The sequence below is a fragment of the Vidua macroura genome, chromosome 2 (genome assembly GCF_024509145.1).
Source record: "Vidua macroura isolate BioBank_ID:100142 chromosome 2, ASM2450914v1, whole genome shotgun sequence".
NCBI classification, from domain to species: domain Eukaryota; kingdom Metazoa; phylum Chordata; class Aves; order Passeriformes; family Viduidae; genus Vidua; species Vidua macroura.
In genome coordinates this window covers 50,153,293-50,179,078 of record NC_071572.1, presented here as the reverse complement: position 1 = coordinate 50,179,078, position 25,786 = coordinate 50,153,293, and positions in this window count along the sequence as shown.

Genomic DNA, 25,786 nt, shown 5'->3' with positions numbered 1-25,786 from the left:
CTTGCACCCACCCTCTTTAGGCACATTTGTCTTAGTGAAAGCGAAACTGAGTGGTAGAAAACCACTCAGTAGAACAAGGGAACAAGCTGGGGATGATCTCAGTCTGGTTGCCTTGTCCCCTTAGAAATACAAGTGTTTCCTTTAGATTATAACTGGAAGACATAAGGCATAGGAAGTTGTGAGAAAGAAGCCTCAAAATGAACCTGCTCTCCTTTTTTGTGTGTCTGAGAGAGCAAAAATGTATCTGTAAATGAACATTGTAAATGAGAACTTCCTTTACCAAGAGCAATAATAAAAAAAGTAATCTGCCATGTTGGGAGTCAGGTTTCTGGACCATATTCTGGGTACTTTTAAGCAACCTTTTTCTGGAAATGAAATACTGGAAGCAAGGGAGAAAACCGAGGGTGACTCAATATGAAAAATTTTAGTTGAGAGTTGTCTGTTAAAAATGGTTTCTCATGTCTAAAGCCTATAAGGGCTAGGTTATAACCCTGCCTTGGAAAGTTATGCCTTCTGTAAAGCTCCATCAGCTCTTTCCATTTCTTTCCACTTCTTTATCCCTTCCTATATATACTATTCCTTTCATCCAGCTTACTAGTGGATAGGAGGATAAGGAAAGAAGTGTCAGAGCTTGGATGTTTTTTTCACCATGCACTACATAGCATTCCTACAACAATTCCTCACAGAGCACAACAGGGAAATGCAATTCTTCAAACACAGATAAATGAGGAAGATTATTACCAAAAAAGATATAAATGCCAAGAACTTTTAAAATTATTTCCCTGTGTGGATTCCATGGCTTACCCTGCTGTAAAAGTGCCATAGCATTAAAAAAAAGGAGGGACTAGAATACAACGAGATCTTTTCTCATCTTTGAAGTAGTGTTAGCCAACTGACATGGGGTGTCCAGACAAAGATTAAGTGTGAACTAGCCAGTGAGCTTGAAATAGACCATCCTTTAGGTGAATTCAGTGTCTCTGACAGAGCAGATTTGTATTGTAGCTGCTTACAGTATTTGCAATTCATATTATGCAGGCCAGTGCAAATTGTAAAGGACATCTTGTACAATCAAGCTGTAATCAAAATTTACTTCCACAGATGATCCAAGCATTTCATCTAAGAACACACTTTTTAGAGTGTTCCTGATAGTAAATTCTAAGCATTAAATTACCACAGCAAACTTTCATAAAATGGTGTTGATTATGTTTGTATCCTAATTTAATTACTATTCATAGGAAGGTATTATTTTGCTATTTTCTCAGGTATCATATCCAGTGATTTCACACTGTTACACATTTTACTTTGTACTTTATTATTTGGCAGGGCTACCAGGATTAAGTAGTCCATCTAATAAGGAGATAGGTGTACTCTTCATTTCTATATCTCAGAGGCATTAAAAATAATTAATACAAATGGGCAAAAAGGAAGAATCCTTTGAATGTAAAATAATGTAAGAAACATTCATGATTTAGTATTATGATATTATACTGATTTTGAGAATGAAATATTTCAATGAAATAAATGACAAGGCTCAGCTGTCCTGTACTGCAAGATCCTGCACTGAACCACTTTTGTAAATTGGTATATTGTGATTATACATAATTATTTTAAACCTCATATTCATTTCAAGAATATTACTTCACTGATGTAATCTCAGATATGTACTCAATGCAACAATTTTTTACCCTTATCATAAATTCTCAGTCTAATACATTCAATGCATTGTAACCAGATTTATTTTGTATTTTAATGCTCAGCATCAGTCATAACAGTTTGATTTGGAATTTGAACAGGAGCCACACATTCCCAATGGGATTCCATTGTTAGTTAATATTAATGTTCCCTTAAAATGAAGCAGTACCCAGCTGTCTTTGTATTTATTCAGTGTGAAAGCCTAGCCTTTCAAAAGATAGGTTACACTGATGTGAGGCTACATCTTTTTGTCCTTAGGGTTCGGAGGCTGAACCTTAGAGCTGCCAGACAGATTTGGGAAATTTGATCTCACTGCTGAAGGCTCTGAGCCAGAGGATGCTCATCACCTGAGCCAGCAGGAATTCACCTACACAGGTCAGCTGGTAGGAGCCCATGTGAATGATAACACTGATCATTAATGTCACCCCAGAGATGTGAGAGCCTTCCTTGCTGACAGAAACAGGTTCCACTAGCACCAAGAGCATACTTTACTGATAGGAGAACTGAGATTTGTAGTATGAAATGGAGGCAGTGGAGCAAGTTTAAATAGAATACAGTGGTGTCTGCTTATTTGATCAAATAACTAGTGAAATAAACCACAAAGATGTCACATGCTCTGGATGACAAAATAAATTTAAAGCAGATCAAACTGATTCATGAGTTGCATATACTTTATTAAAGTTCAAATAGGAAGTTTTAACCTCCTTTAGCAGTTTGTAAAAGTGATAGGTGAGCATGGGAAAAGCGAAGGAGTTTTGATACCATGTGATCCACTGCGTGATTGTATTATGACTAACATTCAAAAAACATTTTAAACTGATCAGATCAGTTCAAAGATCTACTTCCATATCAGCAAAACAGAAAGAAACTGGAATCAAGGGTGACATACTCACACAGGACCTTTCTTCTGGAATTTTTCTGGGTGCTTTTTCAGATATATACAATCATACTAAGAAGAAAAAGAGATAACAGATTTTGTTTTCCCTTCTGAGATTCACAGTGTCAAAGAATTCTCCCACTGGACACTAGTAATAAATAAACTTGGGCTGATCTAGAGGACATAATAAGACATACAAATGCCAGCATCCCCTCAGCCGACACCTATTCGACTGAAGAATCAACACAGAAAGCCACTGAGGGCTCAGAGAAATACAGTCACAACTTGTATACTTACCATCCAACACTGCTTCCAGGAGTGTAATATATCCAGAGAAGGAGAAATAAAGAGAGCTCATTAACAAACAGGTGATACTGTCTTAGGTATTTGGCAGTTAAGGTGTTGTGGTTTTACCCCATCAACCAAGCACCACGCAGCTGCTCACTCACTCTCCTACCAGCGGGATCAGGGAGAGAATCAGAGAAGCAAAAGTTAGAGAATTCATGGCTTGACTTAAAGGTAGTTCAATAGGGTAAGCAGAACCTGTGCACCCAAGCAAAGTTAAACTTTAATTAATTCACTGCTTCCCACAGGCAGGCAGATGTTCAGCGATCCCCAGGAGGGCAGGGCTCCAACACAGGTAATGGTTCATGGGAAGACAAACACCATCACTACAAACATCCCCCATTTCCTCCTACTTTACTCTTGCCCGTTATATACTGAGAATGAAGCCATGTGGTCTGGAATATCCCTCTGGCCAGTTTGGGTCACCTGTCCTGGCTGTGCCTAGTCCCAACCTCCCATGCACCCCCAACTCCCTCACCAGTGTGGCAGTATGGAAAGCAGAAAAGGCCTTGGCTCTGTGCAAGCTCTGCTCAGCAAGAACAAAAACATCTCTACATTATCAACCCTGTGTTTAACACAAATACAAAACACAGACCCATACCAGTCATTGTGAAGAATGGTAACTCTACCCCAACCAAAATCAGCACTTAAGGCCGCAGATCAAGAAGTTTATTTTTACATACTTGTATCATATAAAAGCAATGTCACATCAAAGTTTTCTTTTTAGTTGTTCTGCAGATCTAAACACAGAGAAATGCTGGCCAGTTGCTTCTAAGAGTGTCATGCTTCACTTAAGAAGAGCACAGATTAAAAAAAATGTTACATACAGATATTATAAATAAAATATATTCCAGTGAAGTATCTCCTAACCATAAAAAAAAAAAATCATGCCAAAGGACCCTGTGAAGCTGAAAGAAAGCCTCATCATGTTTGCCAAATTTTTGGATGAAATATTTAGACATATCAGTGAACAAGAGCATAGAAAACTCAAGTGTAGATAAACATTTTCTCTGTTTTACAGCGCTGCCTCTATAGAATATGGAATAATTCCAAAACTTGAGAACTACTGCCTGAAAGGCAGGTAGAAATTTGAATTGTAGATCAGAGTTAAGTGTTAGATTCATTCTTCTGAGAACTCATGTTCAAAATGCACACCAGAGTAATCAGTGGGGACCTGCACATTTCATAAATCCACCTATTCACACACACAAGACCAGCACATGCAAGACATACAGTGAGTAATCTTGAACCCAACTGTCTTGTTAAAGGACTCTGCTTGCTTGTCACTATTGTGTATTATTAGAATACAGTTTTATTTAGTAAGCAATCCTTTATACATTGACTGTTCTTGGCTGGAATATCTATTTGAATTCCAATAATAGCAATTTCAAAATGGAAACACCTAGCAGCATGATGATCAGGTAAGCAGGTTGCTGAAGATGTACAGACACCTTTAAACTACATTTTTTCAGAATATGCTAAGCTTTATTGCCCATTTACAGTACTATCTACCTTTGTAAGGCATTTTATGGCATAATTTCTTTCTCCCAGATGTCTTCTTTCAATTAAGTACTACCATTGTGAAGTTTTTTTCTGGACCTCACTGCTTCTACAGTAATATTTTTTTCACAGAGATGGATACAAAATTTGCACTGTGGGAATATTACCAGCACAAAAACTGGCCAATAACTTCTATTATCCCAACAGCTTGAATATATACAACTGTACCAGATCACACTACATATGCTCTGTAAAATCAAAGATCCATTCACATTGTTCCACTTGCTCCCATGGCTGGCATTGATGAAAATCAGTAAGGGTTTCAAGTTCATTGGGTTATTTTTTGGCAGTCTCTTAAATTCTTTCAAAACAATAATATACTTTCTCACTTTTAAATTAACACTAAAAAATAGAGAAGGGTCAATTTTATTGCAACATCATAAAAGGTTCTGTTGTAAATAATCTGAAAAAGCCCAGAAAATGGCCATCTCGTTAATCTTTTGCATTCTTCAGAGTTTATTCATAGTCTTAGGATTACAAAGGACATTTCCATTGCTCTAAGGACATACACATACAACCTACAATAGAATTCTGGTATTCTGAACTATTAAGGAGTTACCATTGGAGTTTCAGTCAAATAGTGACTTTTCAAGAGAAAACTGGGTGGAGTCACTTGGAGTCGACAGTGCTTGTGCTGTCTGGATTGGTGTGATTACCGTCAGGAGTAGAACAAGCAACAGCTGAACCTCTGCATGTTCTTTCCTGGGCGATCTTATGTGCCATCTGTTAGTATCATTATAACAAAACACAAGTCCAGGCTGGTGGTCAGAGGTGTCACCTAATTAATACTCAATAGGAATCACAATGCCTACAGTTCTGCAGTCACACACCAAAAAGGAGTGGTGCTGACTAGAAGCAAGTAAGTGGTGGGTGAAGAACTCTTCATGGTTCTTGTTAGGAAGGGGCCACAATAGCTTATCTATTTTAATGTTTTTATATTATTAGTGAAAGAAAGTAGCAGCTTCATTAATTTCCATCTTTGTCATATTTACTACTCGCACGGAAGCTGCACAAAAAGGCACTAGCTATAACTTCTATCAGTTAACAATTTTCAACTGAGTTTGTAAAAAAAATGCCTCAGAAACAATAGTGATTTGAGAATTTGAAAGAAAAAAGCATTTACTCAGGCACTGTACAAAAGAGCTCGCCGATCGTGTCAGCTGGTAGGGCACAGCAATGGCCCTTTTATGTCTGCTTTGCCAAATGGCATTGGTTATAATATAATTCTTCTCTATGTATTTACTAGAAGAGGAACTGAGTGCTCCTTTTTTTTGAGTGCTCCTTTTACCTTTCTGAATAACATATTTTTCATAATACTAGTGGTCCTCCTATTATAAAAACATGAATTTATATTTATGAGGACAAGTTGAAAAATTGATTTCTTATGTGAGAATTAGCCAAAAGCCCTAAAACAGAGCCCTCCTCTAATTGCAAATCCCTTAATAACCAAGTTTTCTCCAAATTCTCATTGTTGCCGTTATTATTAGCAACACAACAACAAACAATTTCAGTGGCATGGAAGTGTATTCAAAATGGGATAGAGGTATAGATGTGTATTTATCTAGCTTGCTAAGTATCCATCAAATTGAAAGAGGAAATATGGCTGATAACCTTATATTCAGTTCAGTTAAATGAGACACTCTTGCATATTTTGTTTTAGCATATTCCTCCTCTTCCTTTCCTCTCCTCAGTGCAAATGTTTAACCTCCACTGAGCTGCACTTCTTTTCCAATTTCCAATTCATTTACCACATACCCTATAACATAAATTCTTTTTTTAGGATAATGTTAGTGGCACCTGATACAATATCATCTCACCATGCAAACTATTACTGCTAAATAAAATAGGGCCACCTGGCCCTGCTTGTCTATGCTACCAAACTGTCAGGTCATCCTTTAATTCACTTTTTTTACTGTTCTACCTACAATACACATCCCTGACAGAAGAAGGTAGTGCTCAGCAGTATGGAGTGGGCAAGTCTAGCACCTGGACATAAAGCCTGAGGTTATCCCTTGGACTTCTTCTTATAGTAGTTAAAGGCATAGAGTGTAGTAGTAAAGGCATTGGCTTAGAGTCTCTTTAACTTCAGTGAGGATATATTTAATTTTAATATTTAATTTTTATGTGCCTTGGGTTGCAAGGAGGGCCAGCACTGCTAAAATCATGCCTAAGTATTGCCTAGAGTTCACTATATGCCCTTAAGGACTTCGAGGGATTCAGTTGAGTCAGTCACCTTAAGAAAAGGGAAATATCCCAAAAAAGGAGGAATTTTTCCAAATTTTGGGCTAGAAAAATTGTCAGTAACAGTCTAAAAAGTTTATATCTGAGAGTACTGGGAAAAAAAAATTATTACACTGACAAGAGTCAAACTAAATTTGAATTTTAATATTAGCTGTGTGGATGGAGCAGAAAAGACTTTTTAGAAATATTACAGAGAAATAATCTATAACTCTGGTCATAGGGATATAGCTGCAGGTAAAGCATTGGTGTTTCCCTGCTACTTTCTGCTACTTCAGTGGTGACATTCCTTTAGTAAAGGACTGAAAGGCCTTTTTTGCTGTATCATGCTTGAGGTGGCAGTCAGACATTCACAGTGATATGTGAGAGACAACCTGGAGTTTGAGATGAGGCAGGGAAAAGACAATGGAACAGGATAAAATCTCTGAACTGTCAAGGCTGAAGAAGCTGAGTGTGACATTCTGGATTTTGGTGCTTAAAGACTGGATGGAGATAGGCAAATCAAACAGAAACCCCTGAGAAACACCAAAGTCTGACAGTTCAGGAAAGCCCACCAAGGAATGGAATTGCTCAAGGAACAATTTGGTCACCCTGGAAGCCATCCAGGAGTGAAAACAAAAGAAAGAGATAGTGAAGGACAATGACAGCCAAGAAAGAAATGGAGCATTGCTTCTGTCATCTGGGTGAGAAAGCTTTGGTGAAAGTAGGATTTGTCAAGTCTGTAAGTTCACTAATAGGTCTTAATGGTCCTGACTATCTTAACCTCTTAAAGGCGTAGACTCTGGCCCTCACCATCCCGTACCCCTGCCTGTGGCCCTGAGGTTCCATGTACATTTGTGCCTGGGCACCCAGAGCTGCCTGAGCTAGGCTGTAGGTAGGCTAGTCTCCAGTCTTGCCTTCTGCTGTTCCTGACTAAATGTCCTGGACAGCCTCATGGCCTGACTTGTTACCTAGCCTTGACTGAAGGTGTAATACTCATTGCTTGCCCTCATTTGACTTCTAAGTATAGCTAGTGTTGACAGCTGCTTTTAAACCACCACAGTGGTGTGTACTACTTTTAATGTTCTACTGGGCTAGGCATAGAACAGCTTTTTCAGTTCCACTAAAAGTATCTGTGACTCTTGAGTTCATGGTCATTTATTTACTTGAAATCCCCTTGGCCTAACTATCTGTTCTTTACAATAAACAATATGGTGAAGTTCAAATATGCTGTTATAGATATTAGTAAATCTGCCTAGGCTGTGAATGACAAATCTGTCAGGGATGGTATATTCTAGTGGAAAAAGTCTTAACACTTTTCAGCAAGGATCTGTATTGATCCCCATTTTTCACTTGCTGAATGCCCTAAAAATGTAATGTGAAGTACTGAGTTAATATAAAGTGATTTTACCAAAATGTCGGAAGTCCACTTGTGTTAGGAAAATTCCACTTTCAAATTTAAAAAAAAGATATGTTTTTAAGTTCAAAAATAATTACAGTTAAAAAATAATTTCTAACAATTTTCACAGAGAAACAATAGGAAAATATAGTCAACAACAGGTGTAAGCTTTGAGGCAAAGTCTGAACCATGGAAGAGCAAATTTGCATTTCCTTATTATTTTACCATGTTTATGACAATTTAATCTGAAAGTATTTTCTCATTTTTATCAGGTAGAATAATTAAATCTTTCAGTTAAGCTTTCATCCAAATTTTATATCCACTAAAGAAAAGATAGTTGACTACTGCAAAACTTTACATATATAAACACTAGATTTTACATCAGACAAAATTGATTTATGCTAGTCGCTCATTTTTCAACTTAACAGGAAACTACAATCACTACAATAAGATTTTAAAAGCTGGTACTTAATGCATAAATCTATATGTGTCTCCAGCATGTTTTTCAAAACTGGTCATACCTGTTGTCTGTGACTCATTATGTAGGCAATCAAGGACCAGACTCAGGAGCAAAATTAAATTATTTGGTCATATGTGTGTTTCTTGAGGTCATCATCAGAATTCCTTCTTTGAACAGTGGAGACAGGCAAATATCTAACACGGCCAGACCCTTACCTTAGAGGGAAAAGGACCACCTTCTGGCCAAGTCCAGCAGAAACCTCCATATGGCTGCTTTTAAACAATCTTAATATTACCTGTAAAGTTCTTAACTAAAATAAGGTTATTTTTCTGAGCTCAGCTTCTAGCAGGACATAATTGAAGGTAAAAAGTAGTTTCACAGATTTGTTAGGATATTAAGACTTTCTCTCATAATAAGAGGTAGTACAGAAGTGTGCAGAGCTCAAAGAGATAGATTACTGACGTAGAAGTCAAATGCAAAATGCCTGAGTTACACACCCTGTCAAAAAACTCTGTATTGTCATCACCTATTCTAACAATACTCAAATGTGAAGGAGAACTGAGGTGAATGGAGGCTAAGTTACTATTTTTTTCAAGAGGTAATTTTAAATTCAAGACATGAAGAGTACTCTTACCCTAATATTTCAATCCAAACCAGAAATTATACTGTGAATTCTAGAAGAACTAAGAGCTCAGAATGTATGCTTTTTCAGCAGCAGTGATTTTTATAAATTGTCATAAAAGTATGAGTGCAGAAAAATGGAATCTGTGACCATGCGCTGTTGAATAAGGACCAAGTATTCCTGTTTGGTTACCAAGGCACAGACAGGACAGTGTGACAGCTCTTTCAGAGGCAGGCATAGTTATGTCAATGTTACGCTCCTAAAACAAGTGCTCAGAGATTTACAGCTTGAATTCACTTGAAACTGAAGCTGACCTGTGTGCCAAATACCCCAATGCAAATATTAACCCAGGACTCCACAAGCTATACTATGTGTTAGTGAGCTTGCAGGTAAAGTTTAAGTTGTTGATTTTGATTAAAAGAGCCATAAATTAGTTTAGGACCTCACAGAGTTCTAAAGAGCTGTTCTAAAGAGCTGTTCACCAGCTCAGATAAATAAACAGCCAACAGCCTATTTAACAGGCAGTCTTTAAATTGACTTTATTTTCAAATAAAAAACATTAACTCCCAACTGAGCCAGGAAAGAGCAAAGCTTGCTGCTCCTGCTAGTCTTTGTAAGTCTTATTTCACACCAGACTGCATCTAAGGGGCTACTTATATCTTTCAGCTTGGAATTGTTCTAGTTGACCCCTGGTACTTTAATGATTTTTAAGGAAACAATGATAAGGCAGCTGCTTTTGTAGGTGCTTAAGTACTATTGTAAAACTTCTCCATCTTTTTCATCACTATTCACCTCTCCATGAAACAAAAGACACTTCAACAGCAATTAAGTCTTATGATTTCCTGAGAAAAGGCAACAATTGCTTGAATAGTTGAGAAGCAGAGACGGGTTATAAATAAAGCACTGCCATAATTTTTATCAAGACCATATAGGCAGAATAAGCACAGCAATCCCCAGCAGATGCTACTTGAGAGTTTCAACTGCCCAGGTGACAATGAAGCACTTGTTTAATGTTTCAGTGTGTTCCTCTGGAAGAAGCTCTTGACTCAGACAACAATAACTATAATTTTCCTTTGAAAATACCTGTGTGAAAAAAAAAATTATGTTAAAGTCTGCATTTTCAAGAATTAATGCATTAAAAAATATGCACACAAAATGCTGAAGTGTTTTGTTCGCCACTAAACTCACTGGGGCTAAGATTGCTTCAAACCTACACATGTCAATATGAACTGGTTAAACTCCAATTCAGTGTTAGATAGAGAAACTGAATGTAATTGGTTTTGAGTCTCCTCCTTCTATCCTAATTCTGAGACCACTTTTTTCTAATTCAAATAACTTTTTTTCATTTTTCCCTCTTCAAATTTTGCAGCATTTGAAGATAAGAAAAGGAACCGTATATTGTGATTAGCATATATTGTGACTGAATTTAACCTAGGGAAAAATATGTCAAAGTAGTCTTCCTTTAAAATAAAATACAAAACTTGCACATAATATGTTTCTTTTAAATCATTATTTCTATACCAAAAAGTGATAAGAGCACAGGAATTGCATACTGACAGCTAACCACTGTGCACCACTACCAGCAACAAGCAATAAACTGGTAAAAGTCATAAATGAAAATCAGATCCTCCTAATTAAATGTTCAACATACTTAATGGGAGATCAGCAAATATAAGGAATAAATGGCAGCACTCCAAAAAAGGCAAACTGCCAAATAACAATGACAGCTAGTTTAAAAAATATAAATGAAAAAGAGATCCTTGGAGCAAACCTAGAGGCAGGAAATCCGAATAATCATAGAATTGTCATGGTTGGACAACATCTTTAAGATCATTGAGTCCAACTGTTAGCCCAGCAACACCATGTTCATAACTAAGCCATGTCCCCAAGGGCCACATCCTCTAATTTTTTTAACATTTCCAGGGATGGTGTCTCTACCACTTCCTTGCAATGCCTGACCACCCTTTCAGTGACTAAATTTTTCTAATATCCAATCTAAACCTCTCCTGGTCCATGTTGAAGCCATTTCCTCTTGTCCTGCTGCTTGTTACTAGGGAGAAGACACCAAGCCCCTCCTCCACTACAATCTCCTTTCAGGCAGTTGTAAAGAGCAATCAGGTCTCCTCCCTGCTTGAGCCTTCTTTTCCCCAAGGTAAACAGACCCAGCTCCCTCAGCTGCTTCTCATTGGACTTGTGCTTCAGACCCTTCACCAGCTCCATTGCCTTTCTCTGGACCCTCACCATCACCTCAATGTCTCTCCTGCAGTGAGGGACCCAGAACTGGACACAGGATTTGAGGTGTGGCCTCTCCACTGCCACATACTGGGGGACAATCACTGCCCTGGCCCTGCTGGCCACACTATTGCTGATACAGGCCAGGATGCCATTGGCCTTCTTGGCCACCTGGGCACATGCTGGCTCTTGTTCAGCTGCTGTTGACCAGCACTCCCAAGTCCTTTTCTGCCAGGCAAATTTCCAGTGATGCTTCCCCCACCCTGTAGCATTGCATGATGCTATTGTTACTCAAGTGCAGGACCAGCACTTTGCCAGGTGGAACCTCACACAATTGGCCGCAGCCCATTGATCCAGCCTGTCCTGATCCCTCTGTTGAGCCTTCCTGTCCTCCAGCAGATCAACACTCCCACCCAGCTTGGTTTTGTTTGCAAACTTGCTGAGGGTGCACCTGATCCTCTTGTCCAGGTCATCAGTAAAGGTCAAAATGCAAATATAAAGAGATAAAATAAAAGCTTCAATAACCACTTCCTTTCAATGCACTGCTTCTGAGCAGCAAATTAACTTTGTTTTAAGCCTACCATCCCAAGACGCAGTATTTGGCCTCTAAAGGATCTGAAGATTTTTGCCAACTCCCTTGGGAACTCAGACTGCCTTAAGGAAAGTGAAGGGATAGCTAGGCCTTTGAAGGAGAAATGGTCATTATAACTATTTTTTTTTTCTCATGATGGGTCTATGCTTTTTGTGGGAACCCAAAGGGATCTCCCACCCATGGCCCTACAGGCCCTGTGTGTAATATCAGAGAAAAGCTCACAAAGCAGATCAGAAGAAGATTGTTATGGATAGAGGAATCCCTGGAGAGAGCACACTCCAGACCCCATAGAGAGTTACTATGCCAGCAGAGAGGAGATCCTCAAAAAGATTATTTCAACAAACAGGTCATTTTTCAGCTGATGTAAGTGAAGACCTAGCAAGGTCCCTAATTAGTCCAATAAAGATAAAATAAACTTGAGTCCTGTTTTACGTCAGACAGATGATGCATTTTCCTCTCTCAGAGGAGAGGTAACATGGTTTCTATCAATATTTCTGTGGTTTTGGCTTAAACAAGAAGTTGCTTATTCTGAGCCAAGTCATTGTTCTTTTTCATTGTTCTTGGTGGCTTTTGAATAATTGTCCTCTTTGTAAAAAAAAATATTTGTCACAAGAGGTGCTATATTCTTTAATTGACAACACATACCCCAAGAGGGAAAAGGAAGCAAAGCAACCCTTTTGTGTGAAAAAAATATTGTCTTAGTTCACAATAGGATAGACCACTCTCATTCCCCCACCCCATAGTCAAGTAGGAAGTAACAATGAAAATTTTTTCTAAGATGTAGCATCTGTTTTTTGTATATAATCCATAAAAGATTTCAAAATGCTCTTTAAGGAGTTCTAAATCTTCTACAAATTTGAGTCCTCCATAAATCCTTTGTTTCGTAATCTGTATGATATCCCATAATGGACTGGTCTCAGTAAGAATTTCCATATGTCTTTGACTTGGGCAGAAGGAGGTAAAAGAAGGCAAGAGGAAAGGGGAAGTTGCAAAACAGAAAGAGAAAAAATAAATTTGTGTTTATATGTTCTGGGGTTTTTAACAAAAAAAAAAAGCTTGTAGATTCATGATGGCTTTCATTGTATTTATATGGCTTTCCCAAGAGATTCAGCCATTGTTCTAGTATTTTATGAAGAAGTTTCCCTCGTGCTAGAAGACGTGAACCACAAAGACAGTAAGGCTCACATCATCTGAAGTAACTATCACTGGTATTACACCTTGAGAACTGAATCTACTCCATGCAAGGTAAATGCAGACAACTATCTCATTTTAATTGTGTAATTTCCCACCAAATTTTCAAAAGGAAGGCAGCATGGTACGAGAATATTTGTCAAGATCAGAATGTGTTTAATTATTTATCTCAGAACTCAGCAAGCCTTCAGGCAGATTGTTTTTTTCTCTCTGAATAATGCTAAACAAGACCTTATCATACAAAGAGGGAAATGTTATTAAAGCTCCTGTTACTTGAATTCCTAATTATTAGCTTAAATGAGCTTTCAGCTATTGACTTGTATTAGTGATTTCATGAGTGTCCGCCCAAATACAGTGCTAACAACAGGTTTTTCAATAATGGAACACTGTTCAGATGAGGAGAGAAGTTCACTTAGGCACAGATCTACATCTGACAGGTCTGTAATCAGAATTTGTGTCATAAACTGTGAAGTGTCTTTTGGGGAGAAAGACAGCTAGTAAAAAAAATCAGAAACAGCAAGACTCTTTCAAGTGATGCATTTGCTTACTAATAATATTTTTTAAAAGCCACCCCCCCCCCCCCACTTCATATTCTGTATCTCCTTATTTGCCTACTAATGAAGTAAACTGCATAGTAGACAGGCCTTTGGAGACTAGCAACTGGAATATATGCACCAAGAAGCAGAGCACTGCCTTGAATTTCAACTTCCTTTTGTGATATTTCCATGGGAGAAATTACTACTGGATACACACTAGTGGATGCCTTAGGTCTGTCCCTTCCATTACCTAAGGCACGACCCAGGAGCACCACCTTTTAGATAGTGGCAGGACAGTGTGGAAATAGCTTTCCCTAAGGAAATCTCACTAAAAAAAGGCCTCTCTAGATGTGTTGCTAGAGGGATGACAACATATGCCATTATGGAAGAAGCCTCTAATGAGAGCAAATTATGCCTTACACAACAAGAAAAGTGAAAAATCAGGTCTTTACCTTGTCTTTGTAGTTTCAGATATCCATTCAGTGATTATGAAATAATAGCAGCTAAAAACATTTCTCTTAAAACAGATGAAATTTTAGAATACGACTCTTACTCCTCCACATTGTAGCAAAGAGTAAGGAATAGTTGTATTATTGGCAGTGGAGGCATTTCTTAGATTTTCCTTCAGTATGTTTGCACAAGCAGTATAAAATCATAGCCAACACTTTGGAAAGCTTTTCCTTTCATTCATGAAAAGAGAACATGCTGGTCAGTTTTCTCTAAATGTGTAGCAATTTTTAAAAAGCTGCATTTCTAGGACTTCCATTTAAGCATGATTTCTCTACACAAACTTTGCACTGATGACTGGTTATCTCTATTCAGCGACTACACAGCAAGAATGTTATGCAGCTTCCTTTCACCTTAGTTTCTTTTGCCAATTGGTAAAGACCGCATACCAAGAAATCCATGGGAAAGCATCAGTGCCGGTGTCAAACGTCTCTCACATTGCAGTCTTGCATTTTGATACAGAATATGTGAAGCCACCCCAATTTTCTCTAACTTTTTAGACTCTGCATGTGTCGAAACATCACAGTATTTGTGAATTTAAATGTAAGTCTTGAAAAATGAGTAATGCTTACATTTTGGTATCACACCCTACTCATTCCTTTCAGACACATACATTTTTGTCTGGTTAGTTTCTGCTCTCCACCCAAAAAGTCTGCTGTTGCTAAGATCATAGTAATTGCATGTCAGTGGCAGTATATTTCAACTGAACTGATCACAAAACAGGAACAAATTCTGTGGGTCTGGCTAAAAAATATCACTTTGAATCTTTAAAAAGAAGCCTTATGAAGGCTTGCACTGAAGATCATATTGGAGCATTTTAAATTTGCTATTTATTTTGTATTTCTATTAATAAAGGGTGAATTTTAATCATTAAAGCTTTCTGTATAAAATTATACTAAATCAAAAGACTTCTTCATTTTTACCCTTTAAACTAAGAAAACTGAATAATCAAGCATTTTTAAAGGTGCCTTGCTTCATTTAAAAATTAACTTGTTCAAATTTATCCAATTAAAATACTCTAAAGAGTCTTTGTCTTGCAATTGTCAGTGGAAGAGATCTAAGAGTGACACAGAATTTTCTCTCTGAAAAATGTATTGATGCAGGCTCTGCACTAGTCTAACTATACTCCCTAGCTTCAAGCTCAGAGGTGATTTATACTTCTGTCTTCTAGAGCATGGCCTGAATTTGCTTGCCTTTGCCTAAAAAGCAGGATTTGAATCAAATTTCTTGTGTTTTCTTCAGAAATATTCTGTGCTCTAAGAGGATATGCTGAGGTACTACCAAGCTCTCAGGAAACACCGGGTGGGGATGGGGCTGGGGGACCTCAAAGTATGAAATTAAATCACAGGAAGTGGAAACATTCCATTCAGCTTAATTCGCACAGCATCTCCCATAATAATGTCACTTTGGCTGTCCAGTTCTTACATCCTTTAGCAATGAGTGCATCAAGGTGGCTGTTATTTACTTCCCCGAACTTCAGCATTGGCTGGTTCCTGCCTCGTCCAGAAATTTTTAGTCTAGAAAAGCCCAAGTCCCGTGGAGTGCTTTGCCCACATCAGGGGTGGTGGAGCCTTTGGCTGCCCTGCAGCGCTTCTCTCAGCCCGTGTAATGTTCCAAGGCTCTGGGGCTCCCACTCCCTCACCTGCAGGGAGGAGTGCCAGAAATAACTTTTCAGCTAGCAAAAAGGAATTTTTTAACTCAAAGATTTACAAAATCCAAATTTTTCAGGACTGCTTGCTTTCCCTTCTGTCTCTGTGAAGATATTTATTTCCCAAAAGAAGTCATAGTCCGTGTCATTCCCACTGGTACAGAGACATTCTTTTCAGTCACTTCACTTTATTTAAGTCAATTAATCAACCTGCTCAGTTTGAATTAAAAAAAAAAAAAATCTGAAAAGCAACCTGAAAAACAGAAGAAAACATGTTCAAACTGAGATTTTTTAATGAATTCTAATGTAAACCTCGTACTCCTGGTTTAAGAAATCTTTCCATTCCTCCCAGGCAATCCCAGTAACAGCTGTGATCCTTGGGCATTGGTAACTGCAGAGTGCTGCAAAGTGAGATACATGATTTCAACTTGCTTTTCACTCCACCGCCTTGGAGAAATGGGCAGGCTGCCACAGAAGTGACTTCTTGTGTTAAAAAATGGCTCCTTGTATTGCTTGTATCCTGCGATTTCATGCTGGACACAGCAGATTTAGGGAAATGTCAGCGGTCCTGGTTGCTTTTCCAAGAAAGAAAGTAACAAAAAAAGTGTCTTTCCGTCACATCTATCTGTACACTAAAGCTAATTTTCCGTCATTCTTGGAATATTGGTAAAGTTCCAGACGGCTGAAAGGAAAAATTATGCTGTGACAATATCTTAAAAGCATTAATGAAACCTGAGTCCACAATCAGCCTGTCAGCAGGACTGCAGTTCATGGTAAAACAGGAAAAGAGAGAACTTAATTAATACTACATTAAAGGAGCATAATGCAATTAATGCCAGTTACCCTGGATTTATGGAAAATAGATTTTGTCAGAGAGAAAATTTCTTATCTTTTTTGATGAGGTTACAAATCTGACTCATTAAAGTAATAGTGATAATGTAATAGACTTAGATTTCTGTAAGGCATTTGACTGAGTACTACATAATATTTTGATCAGGGAACTCAAATGATGTAAAATCAATATAGCAGACACAACATTAAATGAATTAAGAGTTGTCTAACTGATAGGTTTCAAAATGTAATTGTAAACAGGCACCCACTTCCATCCAGGAGTATTACTGATGGAGTCCTGCACAGATTGCATTTTGGACCTTTCAGGAACCTGGTAGGGAAAAAAAAGAAAACAAAAATCATTGCTGATCGAATTTGCAGATGACAAGAAGATTAGTTCTCTGAGCAATAATGAAGAGGAAAGGTCAGAGACACAAAGCCAGCTGACTCTCCTTGCAAAATAGATGGAAACAAAGGATATATACTCTGGTACAGCACACACACAAAGATTTAGAAACAAAGACAATAAGATTTATAGATCTATGAAATTGTTGGTCTTTTCCAAGTGTTAAACTCCACATTTTAATTAGACCATTAAAATGTGTAGACTGGATGGTCTAAGCCGCATCCTAGTATATAGAAGTGATAGGCATGAGTTCTGGAGGCATCAGGTAACAGTAATACTCTTTGCATGACTTAATGTTGTTTAAATAAGATTTGATTTTTACATAAACTTGTTTACCTTTTAACTTCTTTGGGCGTAGAGGGGGGAAAAACACCTTCCCATGCGGAGTCCTTTTTTATCCAGAAGTACGTATCAACCTTCCTATTAACTTAAAAATGGAGTTGTCAGCTCGGAAACTGATTTATAGAAAAAAATAATGCTATAAGATGACACAATTCTCAGCCAGATGTGGGTTTTAATAGAAGAATAAAAGTATTCAGTTAAAAAAAGTCACCAAAAAATTTCATTAGAGATGTGCATCAGAATAGAAATAACGTGCTAAGTATTAAAACATTCAGAAGTTATTTACAATAAATATTCAGGAAACTGATGGAAAAGGAATAGATTTAATAAGCTTCAACTCCAAGGAAATTAAAGTTAGTGGTCAAGATGTGAAATAATAAGAAAGTTATGCTTCTTCATAGTCCTGTTATACAGGTGACAAAACCAGATCATTAGAAACAGAAAATAACTTTGAGATGCTGCAATTATTTTTTATACTCTTTGCTGCCTAACGTGATGGACTAATTAGTGGAAGTGATCACAAATTGCCTGTGGGCCACCTCCAGAGAGATAGACACCCTTTCTGCAGTCTCCAGCAGGGCTAGAGAGAGGCTGCCAGATTTGTCACTTCCTGGTTTGCACCCCATGTTTGCAACACCTTGCCTGGCCAGCTGAGGGACACTCAAGGTGCTGAAAGCTTGAGCAGCCCTGAAATTCATGAATTTGTTTAAACCCACTTGTAGAATATAATTTAGAAATTATCTGAACAGGCTGGCTCTTTTTCTTTATTTTCTTCCCCCTTTCACCCCAAACAAAAGCACTACATTGTTTAGCTTCACAGAGGAACAGGAAATTGGAGTCTCCACAACAAATTTAAACTCAAATTTTACAGCTCCAGTGGACTGCCTGCTACCAGAGGTAACCCAGGTACGTTTTTCCACTATCATTGTCATGATGTAGAGGATTTTTACAGCTCTTACCTAGCAAGGCATTCTGTGCCTGCAGAATGTGGGACAGAGTGAGGAATGGTAAGATAAAGATCTTGGCAGCTGAGGATGTTCAAACTGAGATTTTCTGGAAGCTCCTGAAGCACAGATATATATATACACACACATATTTTAGGAGACATACATTAACTATGTATTTTTGTAGCAAGAGTCACTGTGTTGGTATTTCAGCAGTTTTCAGGGTTTATCAGTCAAGCCCTTTATTAAAGAAATTGGCCAATCCTTGTAATTTCAGGTTGCCAGCTAGCTTGGGAAAAAAACATTGTATGAGTTTACATTTGGCTCATATTTTTAAAAGCTGTCCAGAAACAGAAACCTTGTACAGTTTTTTAAAGCAGAAAGAGGTTCTTCAATGCAGTTTGTTCAGCTTTAACTCCGTGAATGAAAAAAACGGAGGCATTTTGTTAAGGTGTAGCTGAATTATAGTCCTAATACACCTTGGAAACACACCTTCCTAGTTTTGATGACTTTTGTCTTCTTCTCTTCTGAAAGAGCATTTGGTTAAGAATGAGACAAAGTACTTAAGAGCCTGAAACACCAAAACATAATGTTCAAACAGATCTGCTGCTTTTGTCCACTTTTTTTCCTTTGGCAAGCTTGGGAAAGTACTTTTCCTTTGAGATCATCTTTTAATGTTTTGATTAATAGGTACTTCCATACATAACTTAGTACTAATCTCTTCATCTTAAATTGGTATAATCCTTAGAAATATGCAATTGAAATTGTTACCAGCCGTGTCATTACAGATGTTTTATCTGACTGAGGAGATAGTTTAAACTAGCTTTGCTGCTGAAGAAAATATTCATGCAACTACAACTTAACATTACAGAATAAAATTCTGAAGAGCTTAGAAAAATTAGTGTTTTAAAGACAGATTCCAGAGACTCTTTGGCTCTCAAAGTCAAGTTAATAACAATGACCTTATATTCCTCTTCTCTGTATAAAAGGAAAAAAATCAATCAAGCCTAAAAGATTATATATGCTGAATATGCATGGAGAAAATCGAGACTGTCATTATCCTAAGGGACAAAACCTAATCACACACCCTCTGCTGAAAGCTCAGATGGTCTACTGGGAACCCAGTCTTCGCATATGTAACACTTGCAAACCTCTGGAGCCTAAGCTGTGCCTAGAAACCCTTAAATCCCTGTGGCATATTCCCAAAGAGTACATTCTCTGTCTTGCATATCTCCTGAGATCAAGAACTCAAAATGCAGTTGCACGTCCCACGGCAAAGTACCAACTTGTCAGATTCTTCTTACATGCCAGAAATAGGAGCCTTGTGTGTTAGGCCTTTAGCAGAAATATGTGCATAGTATACAGAAGCTTTGGAAGAAATTGAGACACTGCTCCTTTTACTTAAAAGACAAATTATAAGTTGTTACTGATGATTATAAATCTGCCAAAGGTAGAATGCCACCTATCTGATGTGAAGTACTTCACACAGATGTGATCCATCTCTGGAAACCTCCACAAGCAGCAGCCTTCCCCAGTGACTGGACAGGGATTCAAAGCATCTCAGTTACAGGCTTCAACAGACACCAGAAAGCTGTCTAGTACCTTGGTCAGGCGAGCTGAATCAACCCCTAATGCCTGAAAACTGTCCTTCACTTTATCTCAGGGTTCTTCCCTCAGGGTGTGTTTTTATTCAGTTTCCCTTCCACACTACTGAGCTCCTGAAGCTGAGATTTTTTCTTCAGCCTAAGCTGCTAGAAATGGTTCATTATTCTTTTTTATAACCTTCTGGTTCCTCTGCCAGTTGACATCTTCTTTTGTGCTGATGTGGAAAAACCAGATCCTAGGTAGGTGACTTGCTTTGGCGACCTGCTGCCTATTGTGCCAAATCTGAGTAACAGCAGCTGGCTTGTTGCTTGAAGCAATTATGCTTCAGTGATCCTGGAGTCACGTCCCTTCCTCTGCTCAGGCTGACGTGCAAGGAGACAACAGAAAGGATAAAAAGCCAACCTAACTAAAACAGAAATGGCAGCTTTCCAACAACATAGACATGACACTCACAAGTCACCCTTCACTCTCTACATCCTCCTTCTAAAAAAATTATAAATCCCACAAGCACTGCTCTCTTAGATTTATTTAGATATGGAAAATTTAGGTCATGGTACTCCTTACTTCTCTCTTCTCCAAGCTCTGTAGGTATTTATTGACGTTGTAAAGGCTAACTGGGCTTTCATCTTTGCAGTGCCTGAGAACTGGCACAGCTCTGCTTAAGCCCTATCCCTCCTGCCAACATCCCTCTGGAATAAGAAAGGGCCTTTAGAACCTCACAACTTCTTCACAGCTCCTGCAGACCCTTATGAATGTAACTGGTAAGGTACAGAGGAATTGAAAACACCTTCAACTATCGACTAAAGACTAAGCTACCAATTTCCACGGTCATGGGGCATCACCCACCATTCACCTACTGCCACATATGTGGCACAACATACCTCTTTCAGGTAAACACACTTCTTTCATAGCAACACACCTCTTTCAGGTAAAGAGGGCTGGATGTGCATCAAGGTACTGAAAACAAACAAACAAACACCTAAAATTAAAACAAAAAAAACCCAGAAAGTCTAGGAATACAACAGATATGTAGAAGAAACATGCATAGAGCTGGTAAAAGGGTTTAATAAATGTACAAGCGAATCTTGAAAGTAGCAAATGTACAAGGAAATGTTGAGAGTATGCTTTACTAGGAAAGTCACAGTACAGAGAGGGTGACTAGAGTTCTGTTACATAAGTTAGTTGCATATACTTTTTTCCAAATATAGCCTGTTAATTTTAATTACATCTTTTAATACAATGCCTGTGCAGAAGTTTTCTAACCCCAAGCCCGTCCAAAGTTTTATAGTCTAGCTAGAAACTTCTAAAAATAGAGCATTTCTAATATAAAACCACAGGATAAACTTCAATAACTATTATATTATGCTGCTGTGGTCAGGGTAAATCATATACTGTGATGACTTAAAAATGGAAAAAAAAAAAGAAGAGAAGAAGCAGGAGCCCAATCCACTGAAGCATGACACAGGTAGGGGTCCCAGCTTGAAATTCTTCAGGGCTGTTTGCACACACAGTGGAATGTTCCAAAGCCTCGTTTATCACATGTTTCTGCAACATCAGCTGTTTTTCTACAATTCTAATCTGTAGCTATTTTTCTACAATACTAACCTGTGCTATTCAAGAAGTTTGGCCTTAGTTAAATCTTTATAAAAATCCCTTGCTTTTCTTCACCACAGCCAGTCTTTCAGGAATATAACTAACAAATAAGAACATCTCTAACAGCTAATGGATCAAAGCTGAGATCGTACTGCTGTTCTTCAGAGAAATTGAAAGTTTGATGAACTGAATCAAGTACCATTTTAAAGACTTCTGTTCAAGATAAATACTTGAAAAAAAAAAAAAAGAGGCTGTTCTAATAAAACACAGAATATTTTTCCTTCTACTGAACCGTAACTGAACATTTTATGACTTACACAGATTCCATCAGCATTTCTAATGACAGCAGAAATATTTCTGGAACAAGATAGGTTTCCCAAGAGGTTTGCACTGTGAGATGAGTAACCTTTCGAGATGAAAAACAAATATATAAATAAATATATCTTAAAAAAAAAAAAAACATTGTTACCATCAGAATAAATTTGAGGCCAACATTTGAAAAAAACTGAATACTAGCTGAACTTCCAAACCCATGTTATTCACATGAGCACAAAATGCTTGCAAAACATATGCACGGAATGAACAAGACAAGGACTGTGTGTGAATGAGTTGCTCATATTTGCTGTATTAATGCAAAGAAATGAATCATCATAATATGTTAAAAAATAGAAACTAAAGCTTCATATTATTAGAAGGATAAATAATACCCCATTTCTAGCAACGTGCTATAATATTCTGCCTCAAACCATGAATCTGAGTTATTCAGCTGAAGACACTCCCATGAGGCTATAGTAAAAAGTTAAATCCCCTCAGTTATTTTTTAATCGCTTTTTAAATATCAGCTCTTTAGATGATACTGTGTGAAAACAAAGCTCCTATAAGTGATTATCCTATGAAGTCTCCAATATGTTTCAAATCATGTTTTCTAATACTTGAACTGCTATAACACTGAAGAACATGGAGCCAAGTCAGAGAAAACAGTTATGTGACTTTTCAGCCCAAGCAGAAAGAAAATTACATTTGTAAATTATGGCATGATCTATGAAGCAAGACAGAGAGTAAGAATAAGAAATATTTATGAACTTAAGCCCACGTCTACTTACATCACAGACAAGTTCAATACCTCAATATGGTGAAGGTACAAAGTGAAATTAGCCATTATTTCTACCAAAAAAAAAGTCTTTTTTCTTTAAATACATTAACTGTTGAGAGTTTTGAATTTTTTTTCAAGTATCACAACACATAGCACTGCCTAATTAAGTGCTTCCAGTTCATGTCTTCCTGAATAAGACTTCTACATATTCAAAAGTGATCTGAAAAAGGAGTGGAGAGCTAGGTGACAGAATTTGCTACATGCTGCTCCTGTCTAACTTAGACACATGATGGTACACCCAAACACATTGTCAGGTTTGTCCTCTAATATTTTCCAGGGTGCTTTCTTTTGGGAACCATATAATGAGAAATTTAGCTGTAGATCTGAAGGCAACAAAAATCTCTCTCCAACACTAGCACTCAGTATCTGCTCAGGCTGAAGTGGTAAGGGACCAAAAGATACAAAATATAAGAAATCAGTAGGAGCTCTACAGGTGGGAAGGGAAAGTGTGGGCAGGCCAAAGAAGAAGAGGATAGGCTGCACAGATACAACACACAAATATTCATGGACATGACACATCACACACCCAGTAAAAAGGAGCTGGTGGAACCAACACTAGAGCTAAAACACTAACTCACAGAAAAGGCAGACAAGGGACTGTGCTGTGGTATCTCTTTATGGTCTGAGGTGACTAACCGATTCAACTCTGAAGGTGATATGAATTTTGTCTTTACATCAGGAGTTTTTGCTTTTGCCAAGAATGAAAAGATCAGTTAAAGCATAAAGCCGTAGTCTAGGGTTCCTCCCCACTACCTAGTGCAGCCTCGTGTCAATTTCAAGCTTGACAGCATGTCTCTAATTACACATATAATTTCAGAAACACTGTATTTCATGGGGAAACTAATGTAGGCAGATAGGCAATCAAGCTTTTCAGCAGACCAGGCAATGCTCTCTGCTGCTATAAATACCCTTTTGACAGCACAGGCATATTACATGTGCATGTAGGTTTAAATCAAGATTGAAACTGTAGATATCAAAGCTTTATGTTTAGTATTTGCAAATATCTCAGTAGTGCTGGATTCTGTTTGAATCTCTTTTATCTGCTGATAGAAACTTAATGATGCTTGCCTATAACTAATGTTAAATTTAGTGAATGTCTTTGAGCCTGTCCCAGCCAACAATGCTGAGGCTGTGCAGTGTTCCAGTAGTCAGCGGTCAGATCCTTTACCATAATCGACCAAGGATGAATAAGTGTTCTGAAGATCTTCCTATCCCTTCAAGGGTTTTCAGTAAATCTTTTATTCAAGTTAGATGGAATAGCAAATTCTTCTAAGAACCAGCATGGCACACAATTTGAATTTTTCCTGGATCCACTCTGAGAACAATACTAACCTGACTGTAGAATTATACCTAGATCCAATAATTTAACTTTACAGATGTCCTTAGGAAGAAAAGACTATATACATATAAAACAAATACCTCTCAGATTCATATGCAGCTGCTCTCTCAGCATGAAGGACCAGAAGGAGGCAACGCCCAGTCACCAGTAGGTAGAATCATGTTAATGCTACTGATTTCCACTTAGAGAACTGTATTTCCTATGCCCCTTTTGGTGCTTATTTTCGACAATGACAAATCCTCCCCAGATGCAATAACTTGAGTTGATTACACTAAAAATCTAAAACTGTTTCCAAACATTTTCATGAGAAATAATTGTGTATGAACAGAAGCAGCTGCTGAAATTTCTTATACATGTAAATGAGTACACATTCTCTTCTCAGTCTTATCTTTAGATATTTTTCAGGTAAGCTTTATGCCACTATGTGAATCACAGAATCACTAGTTTGGAAGAGACCTTTAAGACCATCGAGTGCAACCCCCAAACTAGGGTTTAGTTGCCCTAACACCTCAACTAAGCCATGGCACCAAGTGCCACATCCAATCTTTTTCTAAACACATCCAGGGATGGTGACTCCACCACCTCCCTGGGCAGACCATTCCAGTACTTAAGCACTGTTTCAGTAAAAGCTTTTTCCTAATAGCCAACCTATATTTCCCTTGGGTACAGCTTAAGACTGTGTCCTCTCATTCTGTCAGTTGCTGCCTGGAGAAAGAGACCAGCCCCCACCTGACTACAACCACCTTTCAGGGAGTTGTAGATAGCTGTAGAGGTTGATAATGTCACTATACTAAAGAGGAACTGCCTTATGTGTATCCCACTCAGAAGAAAATCCTGTAACAGGCACATTTCAAATGAAAAGGAGTAGCAGGGTTTTGAAACTTTGACAGCAAATGTTTAGTGCCTTGGAGGAAATGTTTGCTACATACCCTTATATCATTTAAAATGTGCTGAGCTCAGAGGACAAGAAAAACATAGCATTTTATCTGGAGGGTATTGGCCACAACTGCAAAAAAGGGAGATTGTAGGGGAAGTCCTACTTCTGTATGCTATATACAAAACTATAGAAGAATTCTATTTTCAAAAATCCCACTGTTCTACAGTTTCTGACTTTTTTCACATTTATTCTGTAGAGCTGCACTGTAGTTCACTGCACTACAACAGCTGGGATATTCCTGTATATAAGTGGTTTGCGTATCTTGGGATGTCGTAATAATAAAGAGCGTGCTTCAAGAATAAAATTCCTGATTGAAGATGTGTTTCCATTGACCTCATGGGACCACTGGGACCAGACCCACAAGCATGATTAATCCCAGAAGGAAGGTTAATCAGTTAAAGACATTCAATACTTTTTCAGAATTATTTATTTTCCCACTGCCTTCAGACCTTCTCTGTTTAGAATTTGTTCACATTAAGGTAGGTGGTTGCTCATTATCCCTTGAGAAGATCTCTAGCAAGTATGGATTTTTCAATGGAAAATTATGAGGACACCAGTCTTCCTCACTTGCCTTTGGTAGTTTGTGTAGGACCACGTAGCCGTGAAGCCGTCCCACAGAGACTGTTGCTGCATTCACCCGCATGTGAATATGGCAAGCTTTGTGATCTGAAACAAGTCCTGGTCATTATATCTTGTCTCACGTAAATACTGGAGATGTTTCTGATTACATCCAAACAACATGGTCCCAGACATTTTGC